The following is a 13,372-nucleotide window of genomic DNA, read 5'->3' on the forward strand; positions in this document are numbered from 1 at the left end:
TGGAGTTTTTTTCTTGGCTTCATACTTGGGCAGCTCATTCTTCTCAACCTCTTCATCCTCCGAATTTGCTAAAAAACTGTCAGCCAAATTAATCACTTCATTCTGGGGAACTTCCTTTGGTGGAGGTTTCTTGAAAATCACAATTTCCCCATAGGCTCCCAATGTCATCTTTCCATCATTGACGCGGAAAGTCAGATCTCCTTCTTGCACGTCTATCAATGCACGGCCCGTAGCTAGAAACGGCCGCCCCAAGATCAATGGAGTATTCTTGTCCTCCGGCATGTCCAAGACTACGAAATCTGCAGGAAAAATAAACTGTTCCACCTGCACTAGGACATCCTCCACAATTCCCTTGGGATATGTGACGGAACGATCTGCCATCTGCAATGCAATAGAGGTAGGCTTGATATCTCCAATCTCCAATCGGTTGAAAATAGAGAGAGGCATCAGATTGATGCTTGCCCCTAAGTCACAAAGAACGCGGGAGAAGTTCTGCCCTCCAATCACACAAGCGATAGTAAAGCTGCCAGGATCCTTCTGCTTCAATGGTAGCTTCCTTTGTAGCACTGCACTGCATTCCTCGGAAAGATTAATAGTCTCATATTTCCCCAACTTCCTCTTGTTGGAGACTGCATCCTTGAGGAACTTGGCATATCCTGGCATATCTCTCAAAGCATCAAGTAAATGAATGTTGATGTGAAGCTTTGAAAACATCTCCATGAACTTGGCTAACTTCTGGTCCATCTTCGGCTTTGCCAGGCTATTCGGGAAGGGTGCTACAGGCTTGTACTCTGACCTGGGAAACGTAGGAGCAGGAATAGGCTTCTTAACAGCAGAGGTATTCGACGATACCTTAGAAGTAGGCGGCGAATCGCACACAATCGTCTCCAGGTCATCCTCCTCCATAATCTCTACATTTTTCTCCTTTCCATTCTTGTCGTCCCGCTGCTCTGTACGATCTCGTTGCTCTGCAGAGGAATGGTGATTCCTCTGCTCTGTATGATCCCGCTGCTCTGTATGATCTCGCTGCTCTGCAGAGGAATGGTGATTCCTCTTCTCTGTATGATCCCGCTGCTCTTCATCCTCAACTGAATTATCAACCACCCGTATGGAATGACATTGTTGATTTTGCTGAGGCTGTTGATGTTGGCTCTTCGGATTGAACTGAGTGTTGCTAGGAAACTTTCCTGGTGTGTGCTGCGCAGCTGCTTGGTTGGCCATCTGACCAACTTGCGTCTCCAACATCTGCACTTGCTTGGAGAGTGCTGAAAAATTATTTCCAATATGACCCACTTGAGACTCCAAATTGGTCATCCTTGAATTAACAGTTGTCTTCATGCTAGACATCTCTGTTAACATCTGCTGCATCATATCCTCAAGCGATCTCTTCTTCGGCTCATTGATAACTCCTCCACTAGACACAGAAAATCTCGGTGAAGGTTGCAAAGCATTGTTGGGATTGCTATAGGCTAGATTTGGGTGTGGGCGCCCTCCTGGCTGATATTGCTGCTGAAACTGCTGCCATGTGTTGTACATTCCTGGCTGTACCTTCTGAAAATTTCCATAGTTTTGGCCATTGACAAAGTTTACGTCTTCTATGCATGTGGGATCTCTCACCGCTTGCTCCTGATTTCCAATGGTCAAAGCATTAATCTTAGTAGTCAGCTATGCCAGCTGCGTAGCAATCGCTGCCTGCTGTGTAACCATCGTTGCCATAGGATCAGAGCTGGAAGCAGCTGCCACCCTTTTCAATTGTACTCTCTCTGATGGCCATTGAAAACTCGTAGCAGCCATACTCTCAATGATGCTCCACGCCTCGGAACTGCCTTTCCGAAGCAGGGAACCTCATGCAGCTGTGTCCAAATGCATTCTTGTACGCTCTCCACAAGCATTGTAGAACATGATAATGAGCGTGCCTTCATCAAATCCGTGGCTCGGACACTTTCTCAACTTCTCTTGATACCTCTCCCATGTCTCTGCCAGCTTTTCTCCCTCAAACTGCTGGAACTGCACAATGTCCATCTTTAATTTCATGGTCAGGCCAGGAGGATGGAACTTGCGTAGGAAAGCTTGGGCTACATCTTCCCACGTAGTAGTTGCACTCAAATTCAATGTATGATACCATGACTTCGCTTTATCCCGCAGTGAGAAAGGGAAAAGACGAAGACGGATAATATCATCAGATACTCCATTCATCTTTACAGTGCTGCAAAGCTCTAGAAATTGTGCCAGATGCGCATTAGGATCCTCTATAGCGTGTCCTCCATACTGGTTCTGCTGGACCATCGTGATCAAACCAGTCTTCAGCTCAAAATTATTGGCATTAATACGGGGAGGTTCTTGATACTCATATTGAGGAACGAACATCTCTGCAATCGGAGGCTGATTCTGAGCTTCTTTAGCAGCTTGAGCGTCCAACAGCTGTTGCAGCTGCTCCTGTAGAGCACGAATCTGTTCATTAGTAGTCATCGTATGCAGTGCCTGAAAAAAAATGAGAGTTAGAAAAACAAAAATAAAAAGAAACAGTAAACGCCTGAAGTACTACTAAGTCCTATCAGAAATATTAAAGAAACTTCTAATCAGTCCCCGGCAACGGCGCCAAAAAGTTGATCACTAATTTCTTAGCAACAAATACCGCAACTAACACGGTGCAATTGTAGCAAATAATCAGTAACCGAGTATCGTATCCACAGGAACTGAAAAATCAAAATCACCCTAGCTATCTCCTAAACAGACTATAACAGTAGACAGGCAACAGAAAGTAAGGATTGATTTACTTGAACTAAAACGCAAATAGCAATAAATAAAAGCACGTAGAAGAATCAAATATTAAAAACCACTGATCCTAGGGTAGTAAATTCATTAACTAAATCTACGCAATAAATATATTAATCCTATGTACCAGTTTAATCCAGTTATGATGAGAGATCACTTAATTAATCAATCACTCTCGCTAGAGCAGCAACGATCGTAGATTAGTAAATTCTCTATCTCCGTTAGGTCTCAAGAAAATCTACTAACTCCCAAAAGCTCCTAAGAATTGCTCCCTATGATCCACCTATCCCCGCTAGGTCTCAAGGTTAAAATCATATCATACATTCCTGAATCCGCTAAACAGTTATCTCCGCTAGGTCTCAAACCGAATAGCTACACATGCAAACTATTGGCCAGATAATCCACAAGAAATCAAGCACCAGGAATTATGAATCATAAACTGGAAGGCACAAAGGTATTAACAAATAAATCACATAAATACAATCAACTATTTACAAACCCTAGAATCAGCGAAAGGAAACTAGCCAGACATGCTAAAATAAAACATAAACATAATTAAAAATAACACAATTAAAAAAAACTGAATTATATAAAAACTGAATAAGAAAGATTGTAGCGGCTTGAATCTTCAATCTTGATCCAAGCCTTGAAAACTGGAAAACAATAAAATTCTAAAGCTATATAACTGAAATATGAATGTTCGGTGTTCGGGCCTCTTTAAATAGGTCAAAAGAGGACCTATTTATAGTTTTCAGATTTCCTTCGATCACCATGGAAATTGCCATGCAAAGTAGAATTCTAATGGTGATAGAATCGTGTAAAATAAGGCAACTCTCCAGCTGGATGCGCGCTCCGGAAAATACTCCTACTCTTGCCGAATTCGCAGCTTTCGCCAGAGGAACGGATGATTTCTCTGACCTCGCCAGAGAAATGGGTCGCCAGCGAAATGGTGATTTCTCTGCTCTGTCTTCGCCAGAGAAATGGTGATTTCTCTGACTTTTGAGCGCTGAACTTTACTTATCTGATGTTGCATGCTGGCGCTTCTCTGCTCTGGAGATGTCGGTTCCTCTGGCGATTGGTTTCTCTGCTCTGGTGAGTTGACTTCGCTGCTCTGGTCTTTGATTTCTCTGACGCCAGAGGAATGGTGATTTCTCTGCTCTGGAGATGTCGGTTCCTCTGCTCTGGAGACCAGAACACCTAGAAAACGCCAAATTCATCCAAAATTCTCCAAAACTGCATTCTTCCATCTCGAAAGCCTAAATCTCCTGCAAAGCATAAAATACACCATAAAACGCACCAATTTCCAGAAGATTATCTTAAAATACGCACATACAAACCCTTAAAAATAGAGCAATTTAAGCATAAATCAGTAACCCCTGTTGTAATAACCCTTGACCAATTCCCAGGGTAGTAACATCTTTCAACTTGGTCAATTTAAGTGTGCATTAATTGCTAATATTAAATTGATAGGGACAATGTGAAGCTAAGTTTTAGATCTTATCAGTATGGATAATTTTTGTATATATATATATTACCTATTTTATTCAATCACATTCGTGTAATGATTTGCAAATTATATTGGTGAAAAAAGAAAAAAAAAATCACTTAACTTATGTCACCAACAGTGTTAGTTCATACATTGTAATTTGTAAAATATTTGATAAATAATGTTGTTTGCAACTCCAGTGTTATACTTGTTTGCAAGTACTATCTTTTCTATATAAAATAAAATGAGAATGGAATAATGTTGTTCGTATTTGTTGTTTTTCAATTTTGTGGTTGAGGGATTTTGACTTTTTTACCGTGGTGAAGTAGGTAAATACGAGCATGTGGCAAAGATGGGCAATGATGAGCCCAGATTTGGTGGGTGATTTCAGAGAGATTTACCTGTTGTGCGTTGAATATGAGTTGAGAGCAATTAGCAAAAAAATTAAGAATTGTTGTATTGAGAATCACGTAAATTACATGGGAGTGCAATGGTTCTATTTACAGAGATAAACAAGGGCAAAACGGTAAAATTAGGGTCGCAGCCCTGCCCTACATTACCCTAAGCATGCCAAAAGACAGCCCAGCTCCCTGCCTTTTATTCCTTGTAGTGGATGTTGTTCTTCAGCTCAGTCGACGTCAGCCCTGCCACTTTGATTCCAGCCCTGCCATTTTGGTTTCAGCCCTTCCCTGTCTGCAGCGGTGCTCTCACGTTGTCATAGAATCAGCACACGGTCACGTTCCTGTCAGCTTTATCGCGCGGTCTTCTTACGGAGTCCCTGGTTGACTTGATCTCGCTATTCCAAGGTCAGCGTTGAATCCCCTGTGCTGGCCTGATGCATATTTTACTCCTCATCAGGCAGGCAGTATTAAATTTTTATGAACAAAATGTGCCCATCTATCTATCTATAATCTATAATCTATTTTCTCAGTTCCACGAAACTTGAATAATTTCTTTTTAACACGAGTTTTAAAGAGTTAGTATTTTATGTGTTAATTAAGTATAATAGGTGAAAAAGTGAATAAATAGAAAAAAAATGCCATATAAGGAAAGTGCTCAAGTTTCCTGGGACAACCTAAAAAATAATACTGCTAAAGTTTCACGGGACAGAGGGATTATAATATAATCTATAATCTATAACTAGTACGCTAACTCGTGCGATGTGTAATGGATAAAATCCGTATAAGCCTAATTAACAATAACTATACGGCCCAACGGGCTAGCCCGATAAAGCGGTCCATACCACATTCATAACACAAGGTCCAAAGTAAACACATATGCGGGAGATACGTGAATCCGCCAGGAAAAACTCTCAACGCGACAATTACTTGGCGACTAAGTCAGACGAGAGTCGCGGGAGATCGTTTACTATGAAGTAGGAACCGCTAGGGTTTCAACGAGCATTCCAGAAAACCCTAACCTTAGGCGCCTCCCTGCAGATCCGTGACCTATATATATATATATATGCTAATTCACTAACGCAATTAGGGATATACACAATTGATAACACTCATGTTTCCATAGTTTTTAATGTTCATTTGATGTTAATTTTATAGAAAATTGAGTGTTGGATGATTGTTTTGTGTTTATATTGCTTTATCTTGTGAAATATGATTCTTACTCGAATTTTGAAGGAATTTACAGGAATCTTGAAATCGAATTTAGAAAATTTGTTTGAAATACAAGTTGTAGTTCGTTTCGATAGGAGTTCGTGAGCGCAAACAGATTGCAAATCGGAGTTCAGACGAAAAATATATGGCTGAAACAAAAATATCGCGCAGCAGTCAAAACTCGGCGGTCAAACGCCGTTGACCGCCGAAAATGGGCATTTTGAAGAAGAAAATCGACGACCAAATTAACGGCGGGCACCAATTTGGCCGCCAAAGTCTCTGTCTCACTTTTATGCTTTGTCTGGGCGGTTCGACGGGCGCTGAGTTTGACCGCCGAATCGAGTTTTTACGCGGGATTTTCTTATTTTTGGAGTTCTTCTGGCTTCGAAACACTCTATTTTACCCTGACACTTTAAATATATCCTCTTTTGACCTATCTAGGGTTCCACACATTCTTTCCTAGTATAATAGCATTAGTTTTTCATTTGTTTTCCAGTTTTTAGAGCTTGGATTGGATTTCTGCAAGGATTGAAGATTCAAGATTGTTCATCAGTTTTACTCAGTTTTATTTAATTCAATTCTTTCAATTGCGTTCTTATTAATTATGTTTATGCTTTCTTTTATTATGTCTGGCTAGTTTCGTTTAACTGATTCTAGGGTTTGTAAATAGTTGATTGAATTTATGTAATTAATTTATTAATACTTGTGTGTCCAGTTTATGATTCATAATTCCTGGTGCTTGATTTTTTGTGAATTATCCGATCAATAGTTTGCATGTTTAGCTATTCGGTTTGAGACCTAGCTGAGATAACTGTTTAGCGGATTCAGGAATGTATGATATGATCTTAACCTTGAGACTTAGCGGAGATAGGTGGATCATAGGGAGCTATTCTTATGCGCTTTTGAGACTTAGTAGATTTTCTTGAGACCTAGCGGAGATAGAAAATATACTAATCTACGATCGTTGCTGCTCTAGCGAGAGTAATTGATTAATTAAGTGATCTCTCATCATAACTGGATTAAACTAGTACATATGATTAATAGATTAATTGTGTAGATTTAGTTAATGAACTTACTACCCTAGGATCAGTTGTTTTTTCTTTATTTGATCTATATATTTACTTTGTCTATTCTTTTGTTTACATTTTAGTTTGAGTAATTCAACCTCTATTTTTCTGTTGCTTGTCTACTATTTGTGTTTTTTAGGAGATAGTTAGAGCAATCCCTGTGAAGACGATATTTTTACTTGCTTGTTGCTAGAAAAATAGTACATCAACTTTTTAGCGCCGTTGCCGGGGATTGAAAAGAAGTTTCTTTAATATTTTTGAGAGGACGTAATAGTAATTAAGGTTTTATTTGTTTTTATTTTTATTTCCTTTTGTTTTAATTTGAAGTGGTGATTCTGTAGGTTACGCATGAACACAAGATCTCAATGTCTTCCTCTCTTTGAGTTTGATCTTGAAATCGAAGCTACCTGTTGCAATCTTAAGAATCAGAAGAAGCAAGAGAAGTTGGATAAGATGGCTACCGCAGAACAAGTTCAAGCACTGCAGGCACAACTGAAGCAGATGTTGGATGAAAGGCTGCTCTAGAGGCTCAGAAACAGCCTCCGATCAATGAGGCGTTCGTGCCGAACTACAACTATCAGGAGCCCCCACAGGTGAATGTCAACAACTTTGAGCTGAAAATTGGTTTGATCACGATGGTCCAACAGAACCAGTATGGAGGGCACGCGATAGAGGACCCTAATACGCATCTGGCGCATTTTCTGGAGCTCTGTAGCACAATGAAGATGAACGGTGTCTCTGATGACATTATTCGTCTTCGTCTTTTCCCTTTCTCACTGCGGGACAAAGCGAAGTCGTGGTATTATACGCCGCACTTGGGAGATGCTATCTCGTGGGAAGACTTGGCCCACGTGTTCCTACGCAAGTTTCATCTGCTTGGTCTCACTTTGAAATTGAAGATAGATATAGTGCAATTTCAATAGTTTGAGGGAGATAAGCTAGCGGAAACTTGGGAGCGATATCAGAAAAAGCTCAGGAAGTGCCCGAGCCATGGTTTTGATGAAGGCACGCTTGTGATTATGTTCTACAATGCCTGCGGGGAGATAACAAGGATGTATATGGATACCGCTGCAGGTGGTTCTCTACTTCAGAAAGGCAGTTCTGAAGCGTGGGGCATAATTGAAAGTATGGCTGCTACAAGTTACCAATGGCCATCAGAGAGAGCGCAGATGAAAAATGTGACAGTCGCTTCTAGTTCTGATCCTATAGCAACGTTAGCTACACAGATGGTAGAGCTGACTGCTAAGATCAGTGCATTGAATATTGGAAATACTGAGCCAGCTGTGAAAGACCCATCAGGCGTAGAAGATGCCAATTTTGTCAATATATGGTAGAAATTATGGAAATTTTTAGAGGGGACAACAAGGAGTCTATAACAGAGGTCCACAGTTTCAGTGGTATCAGTCAGGAGGGCATCCACATCCGAATTTATTTTATGGAAACTTAAACAATGATGTACAATCTCCACCAGGATTCTCTGTTTTTAGTGGGGGAGTGATCAATGAGCCAAAGAAAGATACGATGGAGGATATGATGAAGCAGGTGTTGGGGAAGATGAATGGTTTGGAAACAAATGTGGGTGCGTGGAAGACCAACATGGAGACCCAATTGGGTCAAATTGGAAATCATGTTTCAGCACTGTCCAAGCAGGTACAGGTGTTGGAGAATCAAGTTGGTCAGATGGCCAACCAAGCAGTTGCACAGCACAAACCAGACCAGTTCTCGAGCAACACGACTGTCTATCCAAAGGGCCAATGCAATGCGATTTTTGATGGCGCTCTGTCCCCAGAAGATGAGGAGACAATCGAAATCTTTCTAGCAAGCTGTGAGGAGATAAGTAAGGAGCACGAATGTCCATTTGAGGAACCATACAAGGCTCATGTTCCGCTTAGGGAATACATCCCTAAGGCTCCGTTTCCCCGTAGGCTGATGAAGAGGAAGGCGTTTAAACCGCAATGTGTTGTGAAGACGGTCGAGAATGTGAGCATAGATGCGCCCAAGATGGAGATCGTCCATAGCAAAAATGAGAAGGAAGCTGAAAATTCCAAGATGACAGAGTACAGGCGTGTAGTGGAAGAATTGGACCGACGTGCACAGCCGCAGACTCATTTAAAACTGTAGGGTGACGATCTCTATACCATTTTTTGACACCACGTGGCCAAGCACAATGCCACTAGTCACCATGAAATGACTCTTCTCCCAACTCAAAGTTAAGCCACTTTCAATGCACATTTGTAACACCAAATCAATCTTTGCCAAGCAATCACTAAAGGAGCTACCAAACACAGAAAAGTCATCCATAAAAATCTCCACAAAGTTACCTATAATTTCTGTGAAGATTGACATCATGCACCGTTGAAATGTCCCGGGTGCATTGCACATCCCAAAAGGCATCCTCTTCCATGCAAAGGTTCCGAATGGGGTGGTGAAAGCCGTCTTATCTTAGTCTTCGGGAGCAATGACAATCTGATATATAGTAACCTGACAAGCCATCAAGAAAACAATAGAAGTTATGACCGGCCAAACGATCTAACATTTTATCAATAAAAGGGAGAGGAAAATGATCATTTTTAGGTGGCGGCATTCAACTTTCTATAGTCGATGCACATGCGTCAACCCGTGACGGGATGAGTCAGCACCAACTCTCTATTGTCATTAAGAATGACTGTGATCCCTCCTTTCTTGGGCACTACATACACCGGACTCACCCACTCACTATCGGCGATGGGGTGAATGATCCCCTTCGCCAATAGCTTAAGAATTTCCTTGCGCACCCCCTCCATGAGAACGGGATTCAATCTCCGTTGGCCATCTCGCTTAGGCCTTGCTCCTGCTTCAAGGTAGATCCGATGCATGCATGTGGTGGGGCTAATGCCACGAATGTCGGCAAGACTCCAGTCAAATGCAGACTTGTTCCTCGTGAACACCTCCATCAGCACCATTTCTTGCTCATAAGTGAGCTCGGCGGATATAATCACGGGCTTCTCCTCGCCCTCTTCCAAATACACATACTTGAGGTTTTTGGAGAGCTCCTTGAGTTCCAACTTCGGCTTATTACTCTTCGTGGTGTCCTCGGGAACCACAAGCTTATCAATGGGAAGCCTGGCTCGGTGAGCTCTCTCTCTTTCCTCGGCTTCACGGGCAAACTCCTCCAGGTTCGCCGATCCTGCAGAAACCTCAACAAGCTCTTATTCCTGCACAAAAACCATCTCAGCCAAGCCATCAATAACATCTATGTAAAAACATTCATTAGTCAAAGTAGATGATGGCATAGCTCGACTATTATGTACAGAGAAAGACGCAGACTTTCCTAACACGATCATTTTTATAGTTCCATTTTTCACATCAATTAGCGTGTTAGTAGTAGCCATAAAAGGTCTTTCTAGCAACAAGGTGTGCTCCTTACCATTCTCATGCACCTCACCAATTTCCAACACAACAAAGTCAACAAGCACAATCAACCCACCCACTATAACAAGGATATTCTCAACTACCCCCCCACCGACCTATCTGCCAATCGTAAACACATGCGAGTGGGTTTCAAATTGCATAACTCTAGTTGCTTGAAAATAGAATAAGGCATCAAGTTAATCCCGGCCCCCCAAATCTAACATCCCCGATGCTTCCTTACCATCTCCAAAGCAATATTAATAACAAAACTACATGGGTCATTGACTCGCAATCCTACGAGGTCATTCTAGTGTAGTAAGCTAACCCAAGTCGTCTCACAAGGAAGGCTAAGTAGGGCGACTAATCATGCTACTCACAGAAAAACAGTAAATCCTAAATACTCTAATCAAAAGTTTTGGTCTGGCGTTACTCTCACTCACCCTAGGCAGAAAATAAACTAGAAGGAAAGCAAAAACATAACGAGCGATAGATAAAAAGAAGTTATAACTACACTCACACCAACAGAAATGCACATAGCTCAATCGAGATAAGACACGAACAAGATTAAGCAATGGAGAACTCGACTAAACTAATCAAGCAACAATCCCAGTTAATAAACCTAGTGACATGAATGCAAATATGACAACCAACACCAACAACTAAGCAATACCAAGAGAACCAATAACAAGAGAACCAACAAAACAAGAAGCTAGGGCGCAATTCAAATACGAATCAACAATAGCATAAATGGATCGAACGATGAAAATGCTAAATAACGATCAATCACAATTCATCAATAATAGAGAAATAACGGAAATCAATAGCAACAAACTCTTAACCTAATCAATACTTTCATAAAAATAAGAACATCCAATAGAAGTCAAATAAGCTAGTAACAAGAATCCAAGGAAGTTCTTACAATAACCAAAAGCAATTCTCTAATCAATGTGATTCAAGGACAAGTTTCAAACTCTCAAAACTAAGAAAAAATGATGGAAAAATTGCCTAGGGAGGCTGGGAGTCGAAGGTGGCTTGAGAAACCCTAAAAATGGGTTTTATACTAGAACTCCGTAATTGCCAAAAACGCCCAGGGGCGGCGGCTGCAGTAAGGAGGCGGCCGCCGCCTACCACCTTCGCAAAACCAATGCGGCGGGCAGCGTGCTGCAGCGAGCGTCGTCGCTGCAGCCTACGGGTGCCGTGAGGCCGCAGGTGGGCGGCGGCCGCCGTCCGACAGCAATGGTCGCGTCTTCTTTTTTGAAATGCGCTCCAAACTTCGCGAAATGTCTACAATACTCCAACATCCTGCAAAACAAGGTGAATACACCAAACAACACTCGAGCAAGTATAGACTGACACTAATATGCACGGGGCATACTCTCGAATGTGCACCAAACAAACCCACAAATGATGCCCAAAAATGAGGTAAACAAAAAGCATAAAAGAATAATCAAAAGTCTTAATCACGAGTGTTAGTGTGTTATCATAGGAAACCAAACTATATTACATAAAGTAATATTTTTTTGGGTTAATTACGCCAAAAGCCATGAACTATACCCCAATTTCTAAACTTTCCATGAAGTTTTTTTTTTTATCAAAAATTTCCTGAACTTAAAGTGGTGAACAATTTTTCCACGCTTTTTTCTCCGGTGAAGCTCCGGGCTGACTTGTCGCCTACATGGTAATATCAAGCTGACATGGCGCTTATTTGGACAGAAAAATTGACACTTGGAAAAAAAATGAACAAAAAAAAAAGCGAAAAAAGAAAACAAAAAACCATTCTCTTCCCCCTTATCCGGCAAACTCCACCGCCGCCTCTCTCTCCACCGTTCACCGCCTTCCCGCACCACCATCACCAGATCCGTCGCCTCCTCTCGCTCCACCGCCTTCCCCCACCACCCCGCAGATCCGCCTTCCCCTTTCTCTCCCTCTCGCGTTTTCTGCCCATCAGAATAGCGCCGCCGCCTCTAACTCCACTCCCGCCTCTCTCTCCACCGTCCACCGCCTTCCCCCACCACCATCACCAGATCTGCCGCCCCCTCTCTCTCCACCGCCCACCGCCTTCCCCCACCACCCTGCAGATCCGCCTTCCCATCTCTCTCCCTTTCACGTTTTCTGCCCATCAGAATAGCGTCGTCGCCTCTAACTTCACCGCCGCCTCTCTCTCCACCGTCCACCGCAGGGGCGTAGCCAGGGGGCTAGGGGGGGCTGAAGCCCCCTCCCAAATTTTGAGTTTTTTTTTTTAATATATATAGATATATGTTTATATTATAAAAGAAATTTGTTTTACAAAAGTTGATTAGCTTGTTATATTCTTCCATTTATAATTAATTTAAGGATAATTGTGTTATTTAAAACTATAAAATCTATAAAAATATTATACATTATTATCACTATTATGCTTGTCTTTTAATAGAAAATGCCTAAAATGGATGGAATGCCCAAAAAAAATTTGTTTGGTATTATTACTATGCTTGTCTTTTATTATTATTGATTCTAGCTTGTAATTTATTGAAAATATATAATTTATGAAAATATTGTTCGTTATTATTGCTATTATGCTTGTCTATTAATAAAAAATGCCTAAAATGTACGAAATGACAAAAAAAAAAGTTTGTAATGTATTGAAATTAATTTGTAATATATTGAAACTATATAGTATATGAAAATGGTGTTCTTTATAATTACTATTATGCTCGTTTTCAATAAAAAATGCTTTAAAAATACAGAATGTCCCAAAAAAAAATTTGTAATGTATTGAAACTAATTTGTTATATATTTAAATTATATAATCTATGAAAATATTGTTCTTTATTATTACTATTATGCTCGTCTTTTAATAAAATAATGCCTTAAATATACGGAATGTCCAAAAAACATTTCTCGTGGGCTACCGCCCCCGAACCCCCGTGTAAGCTCAGCCCCCTCCCAAATTAATTCCTGGCTCCGCCACTGGTCCACCGCCTTCCCCCACCACCATCACCAGATCTGTCGCCGCCTCTCTCTCCACCGCCCACTGCCTTCCCCCACCACCCCGCAGATCCGCC

This window comes from Salvia miltiorrhiza, chromosome 8 (assembly GCF_028751815.1).
Source record: "Salvia miltiorrhiza cultivar Shanhuang (shh) chromosome 8, IMPLAD_Smil_shh, whole genome shotgun sequence".
NCBI classification, from domain to species: Eukaryota; Viridiplantae; Streptophyta; class Magnoliopsida; order Lamiales; family Lamiaceae; genus Salvia; species Salvia miltiorrhiza.